Source organism: Argopecten irradians, chromosome 8 (assembly GCF_041381155.1).
Source record: "Argopecten irradians isolate NY chromosome 8, Ai_NY, whole genome shotgun sequence".
NCBI lineage: Eukaryota > Metazoa > Mollusca > Bivalvia > Pectinida > Pectinidae > Argopecten > Argopecten irradians.
This window is the reverse complement of record NC_091141.1, coordinates 18,910,644-18,922,940: the sequence shown is the minus strand read 5'-3', so window position 1 is coordinate 18,922,940 and position 12,297 is coordinate 18,910,644. Positions and strand designations below refer to the sequence as shown.

At 34.3% G+C, this 12,297-nt stretch overlaps 1 long non-coding RNA gene across 1 annotated transcript; it reads left to right on the top strand.

Moving 5' to 3' along the window:
* The first annotated feature begins 1,495 nt into the window (after positions 1-1,495).
* On the top strand, positions 1,496-5,088 carry LOC138328810 (uncharacterized). Its single transcript, XR_011209360.1, has 3 exons — positions 1,496-1,757; positions 4,296-4,552; positions 4,922-5,088. It is a non-coding gene; the product is annotated as an uncharacterized lncRNA (long non-coding RNA).
* Positions 5,089-12,297: the final 7,209 nt, after the last annotated feature.

The following is a 12,297-nucleotide window of genomic DNA, read 5'->3' as shown; positions in this document are numbered from 1 at the left end:
TATACATGTATATCATATAAAAGAGACAGTTTAGCAATACATAGCCACATATATATCAAATATTTTTGGGTAATGTAAACGGGTGTCGGTGTTTGTGATAACTGTTTGCTGTTTATTTTTCTCATTTTACACATATATGTTATAGTAATGTTTCACTAATGTAATCATTCAAAAAACAGCAAATACAAATGCAGTTTCAAATTTAGTTCTTTTATTTTCTAATCTCACATTATACAAATATACTAGTGGTCCCTTCTCTATTGTTTTTCTTCCAAAAGATAGTGTAGAACTATGTAGGATAGATTCTTCTAATTGTTTTGTCAAAATAATAATTTTTTTGACTTCGATAGAGTAAAGTTTCTAATTTATAGTTATTAAGTTTCTATTGAAAATCTTTATTTTAACAATTTTAAAAATCTCAACATTTGGTAAAAAAATCAAATATTCAATATCAAAAAGAAAACGTAATCTTTTCATTTACAATTCTTAGCGGGGGATATTAATTTGAGTTTGTCTGTCTGTCTGTCTGCCTGTCTGTCTGTCTGTCTGTCTGTCTGTCTGTCTGTCTGTCTGTCTGTCTGTCCGTCTGTCTGTCTGTTGTCTGTCTGTCTGTCCGTATGTCTGTAATACTTCGTTTCCGTGCAATAACTGTAAGAAATGTAAACCGATTTACTTCAAACTTGGTGATAAGGTTAAATGCCTTAAGGGCTCGGCCAAGTTTGATTGCGACTGTCGAGGACCCTATTTAGCGGAGTTATAGCCCTTTGAATTACTAAAAACGTCATTTTGTGCCATTTTCGTGCAATGACTGTAACACATGTTAACCGATTTCTTCAAACGTAATAACAAGGTTAAATGCCTTAAGGACTCGGCCAAGTTCTATCGCGACTTTCAACGGACTTTATTTAGCGGAGTAATGGCCCTTTGCTTAAATAAAATTAAAGCAACAAATACAAATGTACGAGAGTGAGATTCGGAGAGTGGGTTATGTCACAGCTCGCTAGGGAGGGACGCAGGAATGGAGTATATGTGTAAATAGTATAATATTCTATATTTGAAAACTAAATCATTATTTAAATGTGTAGTGGTGTTAGTTAGTGTATATTCATATGTACACGCGGAAGGAATGTGCAGCGGAAAATTCCACTCATCCTAGGGATTAGCTCTCTGGGGTTAGTTCCATGACACTCATCGCAAGGTGTAAAAGTGTAGTGTGTTTACTTAATGGATATTTTAGAATAAGACTGTACTAAGTTGATGTCATTATTGTTGTGTAGCAGGGAGACTATACCGTGACTGGTCTCCAGCTACAATGCATTTAGTGATTAATATATTTTAATGGTGTCATTTATCTAAATGTGGGACACATGGGGAGTATGTAAACTATGTGTTATATACCAATCATGTATTGTGTATGTGTGCGTCAAGTCCCTGTGTATGTGACGTGATGTTTACGTGTGACCCTGTCAATGTATATGTCCTGTAGAATGTGAGGTATTTGCACAAAGTGGCCGGACCAGTCCGAGTTGACATGGACATCAGCAGGAATGCAACTCAGCAATTAACACTCGCACCTGCTTTGCATGCTTGTTGCGTTCTCACACCTGTCTGCGTCATCTCACTTCTGGCTTTCTATCTTCCCCATTCTGGCATTCTATTGCTGGACGTCGGCGCAAGCGGTCCAGCAAAACATAATCAAAGGAACAGACTGTTGCGAGACAGATATTTCTGATAGAGTCGCCATTTACAAAAGCCTGGTAAGTTGACATGGTAGAAATGGTGAATGGTATATCGGTATCGGTTGGGTATGTTCGATATGAAAGAGATAGTGAGTGACTGTTTGTTTTGCCTTTTTTAGGCTTTTTCTTACCATCCGGTAATAAACGGAAATTGACTGAACCTTGTCTTTTATTTGCTACGCCCTGGTGACAAATGGCGCCCAATTTAACGTGGGGCCTCGGCAAGGTGACACCCTTATATCCCTACGGCCCAATAGTCCGAAGGCCCGTTAGTCCGAAGGCCCAATAGTCCGAAGGCCCGTTAATCCGAAAATTAGTAAATATTGCAAGTTAGAGAGTTGTTATAATTAACGTATTTTGACGAAAACATTTTTCGGCACTGATGATCTGACAATTTCTATGGACAGCAAGTTGTCATTTCTTCATGAGCAATGCCAGGTCAAAATTACATCAAAATAAAAAAAAAAATAGATAAAAAAATAATAAAATAACATCTTACATCTTATAGAATATCTCACAAGCATACATTCTATGGATTATCTTACAAACATGCAAACCTTAAAATGTCCGATTGTTAGCCTTTTGTACACTGTATTGCATTAGGATTAACATTGCTTCATGAATAAATGGTGTATATAATCAAATCTTATCGAAAAATGACTTTTATTATACCTGTAAACGTCGTTATTTTGTACAATATATACATGTATTTAGGGACTTATTTTTGCTTCCCCATTCTTTGAATTGTATATTCTACCCATAATGATGGAAATGGTCCGCATAATGATATTTTTTCGGGGAAATATTAAACAGGATCACATTGTACATATACAAAATAATACTCTTTAATATCAGATACGTTTATGTATTTCAAGATTATGCTCTTTTTGAAAATACGCTACATTTCGTTGTTTCATATCATTTTCCGTATCAATTCTATAGTCACATACATGTAAGTATACCTTAGCAAGTTTACAACAAATCTTTTGCATCGAAAACTGTAATAAACGTTTGTTTCATTTCAAGTACTATTCGCATATAAATCCCAATTGTATTATCTGTTTTCGGACTATCGGGCCTTCGGACTATTGGGCCTTCGGACTAACGGGCCTTAGGACTAATTGGCCTTCGGACTTACGGGCCTTCGGACTATTGGGCCGTAGGGATATAAGGCGGTCACCCTCGGGAATGATACTTCACGATACCTGCAAATGAATCGTTGTGACTTCTTGAAACACGAGGCCGAGTTGTTTCCTAGAGGGAGATTATGTAACCCTGGTCAAAACAAAATGCTAGCCAGTTAGAGTTTTTAAAGTAAAATCATGGTCGACATACACGTCATGTTGTCAAATATTCAAATTGAACACGACTATTGCTGGTACCGCATCACTTTCGCGATATACACGGTAGAATTTTGTTTATCTTTCAACTACACGTGGATATTTAAAAATAAAACCGGAAGCGAAGTTGATTGGCTGCCGTTGCCTCTACTAAATGTGTATACGGCGGCCATTACAAATGTGTGAAATAGAAGGGTCTCGGAAGTATTTCATTGTGCAGAGTTGTTTAATATGATAAATGGGATGTAACATGGGGGCAGTGGAGTACATAAGATCCCAATATATAGGTATGTGTGTACGTTTTCCCGTCATTGCATGGACGATATATTAGAAATATGCCGCTGACGTAGCGTAGGCCAAATCTGGCCTACGATTTCACATATTTAAGAGGTACCGCGAGCTGACTATATATTTGGGGGAAAAAAAGCCTAATAATATAGGCAGGTTTAGCGGACTAGGTCAATACTAGCCGCAATATATATATATTAGCTCGACCGGTTGAGCGTCAGACTAGTAATCCAGAGGTCCCTAGTTCGATCCCTAGCAGAGGCAGGTATTAAAGTTATTGTAAATCCTGAACCCTGTTACATCAACATGGTAATTTTTCGATCTGAATATACCGGCACATTGTTGTGTAACTGAAAATAATAATGAATTAATTGTCTTGCAAAGACATATAAACAAATTAATCTTTTAAGAGACATTTTTTGAAATAGTAGGATCCATTGATGGTTATTTTTAGTCTAGTTTTGTGTGTATTGATATTTTATTATTAAACATTACGTGCTTCAATGTTTGAAAAAATGAAGTACGAAATATGAGCAGGAGGACCCTTTTTCCTTTAAAAGTGCATTTTTAGAACATATCAGTCGGCAAACATGGGGATGGGGCTAAAAGACATGTTTGATCCCTCCCCCTTCCTGGGGAACGAATCCACCCGCGCATCCTACGCCCATGGACAATCTATATTGACTTACGATCATTAGAACACAAACCTTTGATTTCTATAGTTATTCTACATGTATATGATTATGCACTTCTGGGTAAAGGCCTATAACTCTGCCGACTACATGACAATATCAACATAAAAAAATCATGCGTAGTGCATATGATTTCTCGCCGTTAATTGGTCAATTAATTTTAGAGATTCAATTAGCGCCGAGAAAACATAAATTTTTATTTAATTGCAACACTTACTGTAAGCTTGTTTTTATAGGTGATTATGGCGATGCTGACTGCGGAGACGTACGTGACCCGGGATGTCTTGACATCTGACCAGGTGTGTGGGGACGTGGTCAGTCTACTACACAATGTGTCATCTCTAGTGTGTGCCATACACTGCTGGCGGTATGTGCTTCATGTTCGCATTCAATGGCTCATCCAATGTTTGCTCGCTTTTTTCTGGCCTGACCTTCCGTGACAAAAATTACACAACACTTGTGACACCTTTTGTGGCGTTTAAGGGGACTTCAAGTAAGTAAAGTACAAGTGTAAGTACATTTTGTAAGTTAAATGCCTTTCTAGGGTACGAACGCTTTGAGTTGCATTTGTCATTGAAGATCAGAATTCTGCGGTGGCTGGGTTCGGGCATAAAAACACAACATTATTGCTTTCGAACTTATTGCAATTGCATGGGAACGAAATAATTAAATTATTAGATAATTGTTAACGCAATACTATTTCGTTCCCACGCAATAATTATTTCGTTCCTATGCAATAAAATGAATTAAAAATTAAGGTTAGTTAACGCATAAAATAATTAATGTTCCGCTTGTAGTACAATATAGTCTTATCATAAACACACCAGTTTTATATCTATTTTCTTATTTTTATTTTCCACAGACTGTGTACTATCTGGATACACACATGTTATCGACGAAAACATTTGTTTCAAGTTTTATGAGATAGAGGTTCCGTGGCATGAAGCCAAAACAATGTGTGCAGAGGATCATGGTCGAATTGTTGTATTAGGAAATTCCAGTATGATTGACTATTTTATGGAAAATAAAGCAGGTAAATTTGCATGTTACATTATTTCAAAATAATAAATCCGCATTTTTTTCATGTGAAATCAACATATCATATTAATTATAATTAAAATTAGGTTGCAAACATGATCACCTGTTACTTTCCTTCAGCACTATAGAATATTATTAAAAAACCAGAATGATAATATTTACCATTTATTAAAATATCATCAAAAGAAAAAGAATGATAATATACCAATTATTAATTGCTTTAATTATGTACCCACAACCTTAAATAACACCTATATAAAAGTACATGTACATATATTTTTAATCTACACAACATTTGCAATTGTCATGCACAGTTCATTTTTGGACAGGTCCGCTTTTTGTTGTTTTGTGAGCCTGTAAAAACCATGGTAACCAGTTGTTTTGTTTGAAAACTCGCAAAAAAATTGGGATTTTCAGCCCACAATTACACCCCCTCTAGGAGAATTTTTTTCTTGAATACAATTTAAAACCAAGCATCACTGTTGTGAAAGCGGAACTGAGCCTATTTCGACATAGGTATCAAATTAATCTTTTTAGCAATCTTACCTCGTTCCGTGGCTATCAATTTCTGCTGCTACAGAATTGAGTTTTTCCGTCTCAGACGCACATTCAGATACCCTCTAAATCATTAATCTTGAACCCATTTTGTTGAATTTCTTTATGCAAATGTGAAGCCTGCATATAAGTCTCTAATTCACCAATTTTAGGACATAAACATTTACAAAAAAAAAAAAAAAAAAAGATTTATGCATAAATTAAAACAGGGGCTTTCTGTTTCATAAAAATCTGATCCATGGCCATTCGGTCTAACCGTACACTACTACCTATACACCATTTATTAAAATATTATCAAAACAACAGAATGATTATTACACCATTCGTAACAATATTATTAAAACAAAAGACTGCTAATATACAAAATTCATTACAATATTATCAAAAAAGAATGATAATATTCACTATTTATTAAAATATTATTAAAACAACAGAATGATAATATACACCATTTATTAAAATATTATCGAAAGTAAAGAATGATAATATACACCATTTCTTAACATATTTTAAACAACAGAATGATAATATACACCATTTATTGGAATATTATTAAAACAACAGAATGATAATATACACCATTTATTGGAATATTATTAAAACAACAGAATGATAATATACACCATTTATTGAAATATTATTAAAACAACAGAATGATAATATACACCATTTATTGAAATATTATCAAAACAACAGAATGATTATTACACAATTCGTAACAATATTATTAAAACAAAAGACTGCTTATATACACAATTCATTACAATATTATCAAAAAAGAATGATAATATTCACTATTTATTAAAATATTATTAAAACAACAGAATGATAATATACACCATTTATTAAAATATTATCAAAAGTAAAGAATGATAATATACACCATTTCTTAATATATTATTAAAACAACAGAATGATAATATACACCATTTCTTAATATATTATTAAAACAATAGAATGATAATATACATCATTCATTACAATATTATCAAAAAAGAATGATAATATTCACCATTTAATAATATATTATTAAAACAACAGAATGATAATATACACCATTTATTGAAATATTATTAAAACAACAGAATGATAATATACACCATTTATTGAAATTTTATTAAAACAACAGAATGATAATATACACCATTTAATATACACCATTTAATAATATATTATTAAAACAACAGAATGATAATATAACCATTTTATAATATATTATTAAAACAACAGAATGATAATATACACCATTCATTACAATAAAAAAAGAATGATTATATACACCATTCATTACAATATTATCAAAACAGATAAGAAAAAAATAGAATGATGATATGTGTCATTCATTGTATTCTAAATGCTATGCTATAGACGGATTACGTCTAAAAATAAAACACTTTGTCGGGACCATGTTAGGATCATTTCAGTAAAGTTTCAGCCAAATCGCACCGGTAGAACTTGAGAAGAAGTTCAAAAGTTGCAAGAGTTTCAGATGTGTCCAGTAATAAACGTATGTCTATATGTACAATTTCAACAATGCTGTACCAGTTCAGTGTTTAAACAATTGTTTATGGTAAGTAGATAAAGGTCGTTTTAGTTCTTTCTTCAGGTGTTCCAACACGCTGGCCGACTGCTATATATTTAAAGCACAATACCTGATGGTTTGGGATACATATATTTTGACTTTGATAAAAAGTTGTCAGATGAGGGCACTATTAATTATGTTATCGGGGCAGGTATTTTACAAGGGATAGCTAGGTGTAAGACTGAAAGCGCATATGTCGATTCCCGTATACTATACACGTTAAAACGCAGGTAGAAGGAGAACTAAGATGACTGGCTTGCGTTGGATACGACAGGAAGATAAACACTTTTTGAAATTTGATCATTCCTATTTTTTGCAATCTGCATTTTCATGCTAACATACTTTGTCATGTTTTCTGTCCATGTAATACCAACATTTTTATAGGAATAAATCATCTGACATTATGGATCGGACTTAATGACCCTGACAAGGACAGTAACTGGCGATGGGTAGATGGCAGCACATTGGACTACTCGGTCTGGCACACGTTTGAATTTAATAGCTATGATTCTGGTTACCCAAGTGATAGGTACACTGCTGATTGTGGGGCGATCCATAGAACAGACAAGAAATTGATCGACGATAACTGCAAAAAGTCACGGAGTTTTTTGTGTGAACGACCACATTTACTTTAGCACACAAGGCAATCAAGCGTATTAAACCGCAAATTTGCGCTGACACACGATTGCTTCCACGATTTTGCTTGTTACATTCTTGTATTTGTACCACATACAGTGTAGTTTTTATCAAATTCATTGAATCATACTCTTTCAACACGTGCTATTTCAAATTAAAGTATTCATTCTTACATTATGCCAGGTGTAAAAAATGGTAGCTTAAATGGTAAAGGGCTGTCCTCAGATCCTAAAAAACGTAGAGATTTAATTGATCAATGTAGGAAAAGATATGACATAATTTTCCTTGTAGATACAGAATCTCTTTTAAAATGTTGACAATTAATGAAAAGCTGAATGGGACTGTAAAGCATTATTTAGTTTCATTTCATTTCATTAAAAATTATTTTATTAAATCAAAAATTTTAATTTTGGATCAGGCAGCAGGCTAAGCCTATATATACCCTCTCCAGAAGTGGCTTAGTTCCTTTTCATAAAACAGAAGGGTTGCAATTTTGTTTAAAAATATCTTTGAATTCTGTACAAGGTAAAGATAGATATGGTAAGTATTTATCTCTCTTAAAGATGCTCCACCGCTGACAAATGGTGTTTTTTCACTATCTAAAACAGGAGCAGACGATTTAGTAATTTTCTTCGGTTACAAAAAATACTTACTTTACACCATTATCACCATTGAAAAGGTCGAGCTTCTAATTTTACTTCAAGTTAAACATATGAAAAATAATTATTTGCATCCCGAAAAAAATCCGTGGCACTATATCCTATATGGAATGAAGTACTGATTGCGCATGCACCAAAGGCAAAATAAATTATTTTATATTATTTTCTGTGTTAATTAGACATATATACACAAGATTAAACAACAATTATTGTTCAAATGATGAATATCATTTATGCTCTGTCGGCGGTGGAGCATCTTTAATGTAAAAGAATTTGACCTTAGTTGTTGTGTACGGACCAAAAATATTAACTTTTATCACCAACTGTCTCACTCATATTGGTTATTACGGACTTTGTTTTTTTTTGGGAGGGGGGGGGGGGGTATTTTTTATTCATTTTTTTTTCGAAAAAAATATACACAACACAACATTTTCGAAAAAAATATACACAACACAACATGTACAGAAGATATATGAAAGACAAGTACAATAGAAGTTACATTTGTAAAATTATTTCAAATTGCATATTTCAACGTATGTACATGTATTTACAAGTATCTTATTTACATAACAAAATACACACATATATTACCACTCACATAAAAGATCTATCAAGAGTTATTTCCCTTCCTACAGATGTAGTGACAAAGTGAGGGGAGACAACTCTTGATAAAAAATACACCGAAGATAAGGCAAAAAAAACTTGTAGCAGTTTTATATTATGTAGTTGATGTTTTGGTTTGTATGTATAGTGTATACATATATATACATACGTAGGATAGTTAGGGACCAGATGGACCATCTTGGATCGTTACGTATAGGGAGCTGGGGCATCGCATTCCGTTCACCATATAACACAGGGACCTGGCACGATTTTTTTAAAACTAACAGTATACATATATATATTTATAGTATCAAGGGTATGAACTCGGCGGTCGAGAAAAACGGACCTATTTTTTTTAAAACCGTGATTATTTTAATAAATGGGATCTATACAAAATTGATGCGCAACGTACCTTAAAGAGAAATAATTTATCTTTCCATTGAGTGCTTGATGAACAAAATTGGCCAAGTATTGACGAAGTTATGGCTTGATGAATCGGGAAATTTACGAAAAATATGCTAGGTAGACATTTCCCTGTACGGTCGAAATGTCGTTTCGGCTCTAATGGGTACCTCAAAAACCAAGCCAAAATCACAAAATCTACGCTTGTGGTGATAAACAATACCCATAACTGTGTTCATCCACAATCTCCTTTGGAGGGGTCATGTGCCGTACTTTGTAGAAACTCCATTTAAAATTCGTGTAGCTCAATTACTTTAGCCATCACCGCCATGTTCAATTGTTTTTCGGAACGCTTCTCGATTTTAGGTACAAGCACAACACTTCAAATTTGCATAATGTAGTAACGATATGTAAAATCAAGAAGCGTTCCAAAGAATAAATGAAAATGGCGGTGATGGTGAAAGTAAGTGAGCTACACGATGTTTAAACGGAATTTCTACAAAGTACGGCACATGACACCTCCAAAGGAGATTGTGGATGAACACAGTTATGGGTACTGTTTATCACCACAAGCGTAGATTTTGTGATTTTGGCTTGGTGTTTGAGGTACCCATTAGAGCCGAAACGACATTTCGAACGGACAGGGAAATGTCTACCTAGCATATTTTTCGTAAATTTCCCGATTCATCAAGCCATAACTTCGCCAATACTTGGCCAATTTTGTTCATCATGCACTCAATGGAAAGATAAATTATTTTTCTTTAAGGTAAGATATGCATCAATTTTGTATATAGCCCATTTATTAAAATAATCACGGTTTTAAGAAAATAGGTCAGTTTTTCTCGACCGCCGAGTTCATACCCTTGATACTATAATATATAGATATATACTGTTGGTTAAAAATTTTCGTGCCAGGTCCCTGTGCCATATAAGTGTATCAGTGTGTGCGTTCCTAATGGATTTATTGCGAACTATATAACGTGGATGTTTATGTGAATAAATGATGTAGATTTTAAAGTGTTTTCTAGTTTTCCTGCCGTAGTTACCTTCCATCCCGGACTTATATATAACAGCATCTCGTCTTAGCCTAAGTACCTTACAATTTGGAGAAACGCTACAAACGCGTTAAAATTGCAAATTACACATTAACGCGTAAAATGTGACTTATTTAAGCAATAAATAGTTACCAAATTGTAGTATATAGTCAATATGAATACAATTTGGGTGACAGACAAATTGAATGTCGCCCGTTAGGGCGACATGATTATTTATCTGTCACCCAAATTGTATTCATATTGACTATATACTACAATTTGGTAACTGTTTATTGCTTATATTTACATTCAACTATTTTCTGAAGAAACGTCGTTAATAATGCGTTTAAATTTGCCGCTCGTCACATCGCTGACGTCAGCAGGTACAAATACCGGAACAGCGGATATTTTCCAGATATAATATAGTTCCCCATGGTATCATAAATAAAATAATCAAAAATGCATTTTATACCACATCAAACTTTATTTTAGCAATAATACCTAAAAATCTACAAAATAACATACACTTTTAAAATATCTAAACATTTTATCTCTTGATGTGACAGTTAATATCGCGCAATGTAGATACCCTTCTATAGTAGTGATGTGGTTCCGAATCAGCGCTTGGGGAAGGACGCTGCTGAGGTGATTGTGCTGATGATGGAATTCTATTCCGCGAGAGACAAAGTGATTTATTTAAACCACATATTTTGACTTAGGATAATGGGATTTTGTGCCACTAGAAAGGTAAGATGCATTCTTATTTAAATCTGACTTTTCTATGATAGTTTTGTAGGATATTGAGTGTGCCTGGTTTCGCTTTTATGAACTCTTTATGTTTCTATCAGTCTGTCAGATATCTGTCGATATTAATCAATGAGTTCTTGTGATAAAGTTGGTTCTCATTAGTACGGTCGTCGTTTTTCTTCGGTCTAGCCTAGCTTCGGCATAATACCATGCCGAGCGCCTCCCCCAAGACGTTCGCAGTGATGTAGAGTCTAGTGTACTCAGTAAGGGTTATCCCCCTTTAATCATCAAAATTCACAACACTACAATTTAATTTCTGTTTTCGGAAGGCACGTCACTATTGCTGAGTACATTTTTATGCTGTGTAAAGCTCAAACGATGTGATTGTTCTTAAATTAAGTTGAACATTCCATCAGTTTAAGCTGAGTTTATCTCGAAATTACACGGTGTAATTCTACTTCAAACAGTCAAAAGCTTACCATGCCAGGTACAGAGACCGGACAGAATTATTCGGACAAACGAGTCGTGATATATACCGCTAAATTTCGCGCGGCGCGTCAAAATCGGAATAAATCCAGTTTGGCGGCTTGGTTCGCGTCATCGTATACGTCATCGGAAAGATGTCATGCGTAATGTTGTGGCGGTAAAAATAAATTACGTCGTCTGCTGACGGAATCGCAGGAATTCACGGAAATAACATGGGTCGTCGTGGTAAAGAAGTGACATCAGGCTTAAGAAAAGCGGTCGTAGCGATGATAGAAAGTGGGATAAAACAAACAATTGTTGCAGTTAGGTTAGGCATACCAAAATCTACAATTTCTGATATTTGGAAACGATATGTGAGACGAGGAAACATTGAAAATACACATCGATGTGGAAGGGCGCCATATTTGACAGATCGGGACCAGAGAAGGCTCTTAAAAGTTGTGCGCGGAAATAGGAGAAAAACGTTGGATGAAGTAACAGCCGAATTAAATGACTA